Below are 10,000 nucleotides of genomic sequence, written 5' to 3'. Positions count from 1 at the left end.
ATCTCTATCCCCGCTCAGTCTTGTGCTGTGTCACATTGATCTCTGTCCTCGCTCAGTCTTGTGTTGTGTCACATTGATCTCTGTCCCCGCTCAGTCACGTGCTGTGTGTCACATTGATCTCTGTCCCCGCTCAGTCTTGTGCTGTGTGTCACATTGATCTCTGTCCCCGCTCAGTCTTTTGTTGTGTGTCACATTAATCTCTGTCCCCGCTCAGTCTTGTGCTGTGTGTAACATTGATCTCTGTCCCCGCTCAGTCACGTGCTGTGTGTCACATTGATCTCTGTCCCCGCTCAGTCACGTGCTGTATGTCACATTGATCTCTGTCCCCGCTCAGTCTTGTGCTGTGTCACATTGATCTCTGTCCCCGCTCAGTCTTGTGCTGTGTCACATTGATCTCTGTCCCCGCTCAGTCTTGTGCTGTGTGTCACATTGATCTCTGTCCCCGCTCAGTCTTGTGCTGTGTGTCACATTGATCTCTGTCCCCGCTCAGTCTTGTGCTGTGTGTCACATTGATCTCTGTCCCCGCTCAGTCTTGTGCTGTGTGTCACATTGATCTCTGTCCCCGCTCAGTCTTGTGCTGTGTGTCACATTGATCTCTGTCCCCGCTCAGTCACGTGCTGTGTGTAACATTTATCTCTGTCCCCGCTCAGTCTTGTGCTGTGTGTCACATTGATCTCTATCCCCGCTCAGTCTTGTGCTGTGTGTAACATTTATCTCTGTCCCCGCTCAGTCTTGTGCTGTGTGTCACATTGATCTCTGTCCCCGCTCAGTCTTGTGCTGTGTGTCACATTGATCTCTGTCCCCGCTCAGTCTTGTGCTGTGTGTCACATTGATCTCTGTCCCCGCTCAGTCTTGTGCTGTGTGTCACATTGATCTCTATCCCCGCTCAGTCTTGTGTTGTGTGTCACATTGATCTCTGTCCCCGCTCAGTCTTGTGCTGTGTGTCACATTGATCTCTGTCCCCGCTCAGTCACGTGCTGTGTGTCACATTGATCTCTGTCCCCGCAGAGTCACGTGCTGTGTGTAACATTTATCTCTGTCCCCGCTCAGTCTTGTGCTGTGTGTCACATTGATCTCTGTCCCCGCTCAGTCTTGTGTTGTGTGTCACATTGATCTCTATCCCCGCTCAGTCTTGTGCTGTGTCACATTGATCTCTGTCCCCGCTCAGTCTTGTGCTGTGTGTCACATTGATCTCTGTCCCCGCTCAGTCTTGTGCTGTGTGTCACATTGATCTCTGTCCCCGCTCAGTCTTGTGCTGTGTGTCACATTGATCTCTATCCCCGCTCAGTCTTGTGCTGTGTGTCACATTGATCTCTGTCCTCGCTCAGTCTTGTGCTGTGTCACATTGATCTCTGTCCCCACTCAGTCTCGTGCTGTGTCACATTGATCTCTGTCCCCGCTCAGTCTCGTGCTGTGTGTCACATTGATCTCTGTCCCCGCTCAGTCTTGTGCTGTGTGTCACATTGATCTCTATCCCCGCTCAGTCTTGTGCTGTGTGTCACATTGATCTCTGTCCCCGCTCAGTCTTGTGCTGTGTGTCACATTGATCTCTGTCCCCGCTCAGTCTTGTGCTGTGTGTCACATTGATCTCTGTCCCCGCTCAGTCTTGTGTTGTGTCACATTGATCTCTGTCCTCGCTCAGTCTTGTGCTGTGTGTCACATTGATCTCTGTCCCCGCTCAGTCAGGTGCTGTGTCACATTGATCTCTATCCCCGCTCAATATGACATACAGCACGTGACTGAGCGGGGATAGAGATCAATGTGACACACAGCACAAGACTGAGCGGGGACAGAGATCAATGTGACACACAGCACAAGACTGAGCGGGGACAGAGATCAATGTGACACACAACACAAGACTGAGCGAGGACAGAGATCAATGTGACACAACACAAGACTGAGCGGGGACAGAGATCAATGTGACACACAGCACAAGACTGAGCGGGGATAGAGATCAATGTGACACAGCACAAGACTGAGCGGGGACAGAGATCAATGTGACACACAGCACCTGACTGAGCGGGGACAGAGATCAATGTGACACACAGCACAAGACTGAGCGGGGATAGAGATCAATGTGACACACAGCACAAGACTGAGCGGGGATAGAGATCAATGTGACACAGCACGTGACTGAGCGGGGATAGAGATCAATGTGACACACAGCACGTGACTGAGCGGGGACAGAGATCAATGTGACACACAACACAAGACTGAGCGGGGACAGAGATCAATGTGACACAACACAAGACTGAGCAGGGATAGAGATCAATGTGACACACAACACAAGACTGAGCGGGGACAGAGATCAATGTGACACACAGCACAAGACTGAGCGGGGAAAGAGATCAATGTTACACACAGCACAAGACTGAGCGGGGATAGAGATCAATGTGACACACAGCACAAGACTGAGCGAGGACAGAGATCAATGTGACACAACACAAGACTGAGCGGGGACAGAGATCAATGTGACACAACACAAGACTGAGCGAGGACAGAGATCAATGTGACACACAGCACAAGACTGAGCGGGGACAGAGATCAATGTGACACACAGCACGTGACTGAGCGGGGACAGAGATCAATGTGATACACAGCACAAGACTGAGCGGGGATAGAGATCAATGTGACACACAGCACAAGACTGAGCGGGGATAGAGATCAATGAGACACACAGCACAAGACTGAGCAGGGATAGAGATCAATGTGACACACAACACAAGACTGAGCGGGGACAGAGATCAATGTGACACACAGCACAAGACTGAGCGGGGACAGAGATCAATGTGACACACAGCACAAGACTGAGCGGGGATAGAGATCAATGTGACACAGCACAAGACTGAGCGGGGATAGAGATCAATGTGACATACAGCACAAGACTGAGCGGGGATAGAGATCAATGTGACACACAGCACAAGACTGAGCGGGGACAGAGATCAATGTGACACACAGCACAAGACTGAGCGGGGATAGAGATCAATGTGACACACAGCACAAGACTGAGCGGGGACAGAGATCAATGTGACACACAACACAAGACTGAGCGGGGACAGAGATCAATGTGACACACAGCACAAGACTGAGCGGGGACAGAGATCAATGTGACACACAGCACAAGACTGAGCGGGGACAGAGATCAATGTGACACACAGCACGAGACTCAGCGGGGACAGAGATCAATGTGACACAGCACAAGACTGAGCGGGGACAGAGATCAATGTGACATACAGCACAAGACTGAGCGGGGATAGAGATCAATGTGACACACAGCACAAGACTGAGCGGGGACAGAGATCAATGTGACACACAGCACAAGACTGAGCGGGGATAGAGATCAATGTGACACACAGCACAAGACTGAGCGGGGACAGAGATCAATGTGACACACAGCACAAGACTGAGCGGGGACAGAGATCAATGTGACACACAGCACGAGACTGAGCGGGGACAGAGATCAATGTGACACAGCACAAGACTGAGCGGGGACAGAGATCAATGTGACACACAGCACAAGACTGAGCGGGGATAGAGATCAATGTGACACACAGCACAAGACTGAGCGGGGACAGAGATCAATGTGACACAGCACAAGACTGAGCGGGGACAGAGATCAATGTGACATACAGCACAAGACTGAGCGGGGACAGAGATCAATGTGACACACAACACAAGACTGAGCGGGGACAGAGATCAATGTGACACACAACACAAGACTGAGCGGGGACAGAGATCAATGTGACATACAGCACAAGACTGAGCGGGGACAGAGATCAATGTGACACACAGCACGAGACTGAGCGGGGACAGAGATCAATGTGACACAGCACAAGACTGAGCGGGGACAGAGATCAATGTGACACACAGCACAAGACTGAGCGGGGATAGAGATCAATGTGACACACAGCACAAGACTGAGCGGGGACAGAGATCAATGTGACACAGCACAAGACTGAGCGGGGACAGAGATCAATGTGACATACAGCACAAGACTGAGCGGGGACAGAGATCAATGTGACACACAACACAAGACTGAGCGGGGACAGAGATCAATGTGACACACAGCACAAGACTGAGCGGGGACAGAGATCAATGTGACACACAGCACAAGACTGAGCGGGGACAGACATCAATGTGACACACAACACTGAGCGGGGATAGAGATCAATGTGACACACAGCACAAGACTGAGCGGGGACAGAGATCAATGTGACACACAGCACAAGACTGAGCGGGGATAGAGATCAATGTGACACAGCACAAGACTGAGCGGGGACAGAGATCAATGTGACACACAGCACAAGACTGAGCGGGGACAGAGATCAATGTGACACAGCACAAGACTGAGCGGGGATAGAGATCAATGTGACACACAGCACAAGACTGAGCGGGGACAGAGATCAATGTGACACACAGCACAAGACTGAGCGGGGACAGAGATCAATGTGACACACAGCACAAGACTGAGCGGGGACAGAGATCAATGTGACACACAACACAAGACTGAGCGGGGACAGAGATCAATGTGACACACAACACAAGACTGAGCGGGGACAGAGATCAATGTGACACAGCACAAGACTGAGCGGGGATAGAGATCAATGTGACACACAGCACAAGACTGAGCGGGGACAGAGATCAATGTTACACACAGCACAAGACTGAGCGGGGATAGAGATCAATGTGACACACAGCACAAGACTGAGCGAGGACAGAGATCAATGTGACACAACACAAGACTGAGCGAGGACAGAGATCAATGTGACACACAGCACAAGACTGAGCGGGGACAGAGATCAATGTGACACACAGCACAAGACTGAGCGGGGATAGAGATCAATGAGACACACAGCACAAGACTGAGCAGGGATAGAGATCAATGTGACACACAACACAAGACTGAGCGGGGACAGAGATCAATGTGACACACAGCACAAGACTGAGCGGGGACAGAGATCAATGTTACACACAGCACAAGACTGAGCGGGGACAGAGATCAATGTGACACACAGCACAAGACTGAGCGGGGATAGAGATCAATGTGACACAGCACAAGACTGAGCGGGGATAGAGATCAATGTGACATACAGCACAAGACTGAGCGGGGATAGAGATCAATGTGACACACAGCACAAGACTGAGCGGGGACAGAGATCAATGTGACACACAGCACAAGACTGAGCGGGGATAGAGATCAATGTGACACACAGCACAAGACTGAGCGGGGACAGAGATCAATGTGACACACAACACAAGACTGAGCGGGGACAGAGATCAATGTGACACACAGCACAAGACTGAGCGGGGACAGAGATCAATGTGACACACAGCACGAGACTCAGCGGGGACAGAGATCAATGTGACACAGCACAAGACTGAGCGGGGACAGAGATCAATGTGACACAGCACAAGACTGAGCGGGGACAGAGATCAATGTGACATACAGCACAAGACTGAGCGGGGATAGAGATCAATGTGACACACAGCACAAGACTGAGCGGGGACAGAGATCAATGTGACACAACACAAGACTGAGCGGGGACAGAGATCAATGTGACACACAGCACAAGACTGAGCGGGGATAGAGATCAATGTGACACACAGCACAAGACTGAGCGGGGACAGAGATCAATGTGACACACAGCACAAGACTGAGCGGGGACAGAGATCAATGTGACACACAGCACGAGACTGAGCGGGGACAGAGATCAATGTGACACAGCACAAGACTGAGCGGGGACAGAGATCAATGTGACACACAGCACAAGACTGAGCGGGGATAGAGATCAATGTGACACACAGCACAAGACTGAGCGGGGACAGAGATCAATGTGACACAGCACAAGACTGAGCGGGGACAGAGATCAATGTGACATACAGCACAAGACTGAGCGGGGACAGAGATCAATGTGACACACAACAAAAGACTGAGCGGGGACAGAGATCAATGTTACACACAGCACAAGACTGAGCGGGGACAGAGATCAATGTGACACACAGCACAAGACTGAGCGGGGACAGAGATCAATGTGACACACAGCACAAGACTGAGCGGGGACAGAGATCAATGTGACACACAGCACAAGACTGAGCGGGGATAGAGATCAATGTGACACACAGCACAAGACTGAGCGGGGACAGAGATCAATGTGACACACAGCACAAGACTGAGCGGGGATAGAGATCAATGTGACACACAGCACAAGACTGAGCGGGGACAGAGATCAATGTGACACACAACACAAGACTGAGCGGGGACAGAGATCAATGTGACACACAGCACAAGACTGAGCGGGGACAGAGATCAATGTGACACACAGCACAAGACTGAGCGGGGACAGAGATCAATGTGACACACAGCACGAGACTCAGCGGGGACAGAGATCAATGTGACACAGCACAAGACTGAGCGGGGACAGAGATCAATGTGACATACAGCACAAGACTGAGCGGGGATAGAGATCAATGTGACACACAGCACAAGACTGAGCGGGGACAGAGATCAATGTGACACACAGCACAAGACTGAGCGGGGATAGAGATCAATGTGACACACAGCACAAGACTGAGCGGGGACAGAGATCAATGTGACACACAGCACAAGACTGAGCGGGGACAGAGATCAATGTGACACACAGCACGAGACTGAGCGGGGACAGAGATCAATGTGACACAGCACAAGACTGAGCGGGGACAGAGATCAATGTGACACACAGCACAAGACTGAGCGGGGATAGAGATCAATGTGACACACAGCACAAGACTGAGCGGGGACAGAGATCAATGTGACACAGCACAAGACTGAGCGGGGACAGAGATCAATGTGACATACAGCACAAGACTGAGCGGGGACAGAGATCAATGTGACACACAACACAAGACTGAGCGGGGACAGAGATCAATGTGACACACAACACAAGACTGAGCGGGGACAGAGATCAATGTGACATACAGCACAAGACTGAGCGGGGACAGAGATCAATGTGACACACAGCACGAGACTGAGCGGGGACAGAGATCAATGTGACACAGCACAAGACTGAGCGGGGACAGAGATCAATGTGACACACAGCACAAGACTGAGCGGGGATAGAGATCAATGTGACACACAGCACAAGACTGAGCGGGGACAGAGATCAATGTGACACAGCACAAGACTGAGCGGGGACAGAGATCAATGTGACATACAGCACAAGACTGAGCGGGGACAGAGATCAATGTGACACACAACACAAGACTGAGCGGGGACAGAGATCAATGTGACACACAGCACAAGACTGAGCGGGGACAGAGATCAATGTGACACACAGCACAAGACTGAGCGGGGACAGACATCAATGTGACACACAACACTGAGCGGGGATAGAGATCAATGTGACACACAGCACAAGACTGAGCGGGGACAGAGATCAATGTGACACACAGCACAAGACTGAGCGGGGATAGAGATCAATGTGACACAGCACAAGACTGAGCGGGGACAGAGATCAATGTGACACACAGCACAAGACTGAGCGGGGACAGAGATCAATGTGACACAGCACAAGACTGAGCGGGGATAGAGATCAATGTGACACACAGCACAAGACTGAGCGGGGACAGAGATCAATGTGACACACAGCACAAGACTGAGCGGGGACAGAGATCAATGTGACACACAGCACAAGACTGAGCGGGGACAGAGATCAATGTGACACACAACACAAGACTGAGCGGGGACAGAGATCAATGTGACACACAACACAAGACTGAGCGGGGACAGAGATCAATGTGACACAGCACAAGACTGAGCGGGGATAGAGATCAATGTGACACACAGCACAAGACTGAGCGGGGACAGAGATCAATGTTACACACAGCACAAGACTGAGCGGGGATAGAGATCAATGTGACACACAGCACAAGACTGAGCGAGGACAGAGATCAATGTGACACAACACAAGACTGAGCGAGGACAGAGATCAATGTGACACACAGCACAAGACTGAGCGGGGACAGAGATCAATGTGACACACAGCACAAGACTGAGCGGGGATAGAGATCAATGAGACACACAGCACAAGACTGAGCAGGGATAGAGATCAATGTGACACACAACACAAGACTGAGCGGGGACAGAGATCAATGTGACACACAGCACAAGACTGAGCGGGGACAGAGATCAATGTTACACACAGCACAAGACTGAGCGGGGACAGAGATCAATGTGACACACAGCACAAGACTGAGCGGGGATAGAGATCAATGTGACACAGCACAAGACTGAGCGGGGATAGAGATCAATGTGACATACAGCACAAGACTGAGCGGGGATAGAGATCAATGTGACACACAGCACAAGACTGAGCGGGGACAGAGATCAATGTGACACACAGCACAAGACTGAGCGGGGATAGAGATCAATGTGACACACAGCACAAGACTGAGCGGGGACAGAGATCAATGTGACACACAACACAAGACTGAGCGGGGACAGAGATCAATGTGACACACAGCACAAGACTGAGCGGGACAGAGATCAATGTGACACACAGCACGAGACTCAGCGGGGACAGAGATCAATGTGACACAGCACAAGACTGAGCGGGGACAGAGATCAATGTGACACAGCACAAGACTGAGCGGGGACAGAGATCAATGTGACATACAGCACAAGACTGAGCGGGGATAGAGATCAATGTGACACACAGCACAAGACTGAGCGGGGACAGAGATCAATGTGACACAACACAAGACTGAGCGGGGACAGAGATCAATGTGACACACAGCACAAGACTGAGCGGGGATAGAGATCAATGTGACACACAGCACAAGACTGAGCGGGGACAGAGATCAATGTGACACACAGCACAAGACTGAGCGGGGACAGAGATCAATGTGACACACAGCACGAGACTGAGCGGGGACAGAGATCAATGTGACACAGCACAAGACTGAGCGGGGACAGAGATCAATGTGACACACAGCACAAGACTGAGCGGGGATAGAGATCAATGTGACACACAGCACAAGACTGAGCGGGGACAGAGATCAATGTGACACAGCACAAGACTGAGCGGGGACAGAGATCAATGTGACATACAGCACAAGACTGAGCGGGGACAGAGATCAATGTGACACACAACAAAAGACTGAGCGGGGACAGAGATCAATGTTACACACAGCACAAGACTGAGCGGGGACAGAGATCAATGTGACACACAGCACAAGACTGAGCGGGGACAGAGATCAATGTGACACACAGCACAAGACTGAGCGGGGACAGAGATCAATGTGACACACAGCACAAGACTGAGCGGGGATAGAGATCAATGTGACACACAGCACAAGACTGAGCGGGGACAGAGATCAATGTGACACACAGCACAAGACTGAGCGGGGACAGAGATCAATGTGACACACAGCACAAGACTGAGCGGGGACAGAGATCAATGTGACACACAGCACAAGACTGAGCGGGGATAGAGATCAATGTGACACACAGCACAAGACTGAGCGGGGACAGAGATCAATGTGACACAGCACAAGACTGAGCGGGGACAGAGATCAATGTGACATACAGCACAAGACTGAGCGGGGACAGAGATCAATGTGACACACAGCACAAGACTGAGCGGGGACAGAGATCAATGTGACACACAACACGTGAGCGGTAACGTCTTCAGTTGGTCTCTAGAAAGATGGCGGTGTGAGGTGGAGACTTGGTCCGCTCCTCCCCCGGCCGGGACAGCTTTGAGATCTCGCGGGATTTGGTCGGTATATAAGGCCGCGCGGTGGGCGGTTGTGTCTCTCTGGTGCGGGACATGTGAGGTGGAGGACGGTGAGTGTCCGGGGTGATGGCGGGAGAGGGGTCCGGCCGCCTCACAGTGGAGCCGTACATGGGGATATAGGATGAGGGGCTTTATATAGGGGTGTACACGTGACTATAGTATAGAGGTGTATAGATTATTGGGGAGGTATATACCGATATAGGGGTGGATAGGTTATTGGGCGGTGT

The sequence above is a fragment of the Hyla sarda genome, chromosome 7 (genome assembly GCF_029499605.1).
Source record: "Hyla sarda isolate aHylSar1 chromosome 7, aHylSar1.hap1, whole genome shotgun sequence".
Taxonomy (NCBI): Eukaryota; Metazoa; Chordata; class Amphibia; order Anura; family Hylidae; genus Hyla; species Hyla sarda.
Note: the sequence above shows the minus strand (reverse complement) of the source record.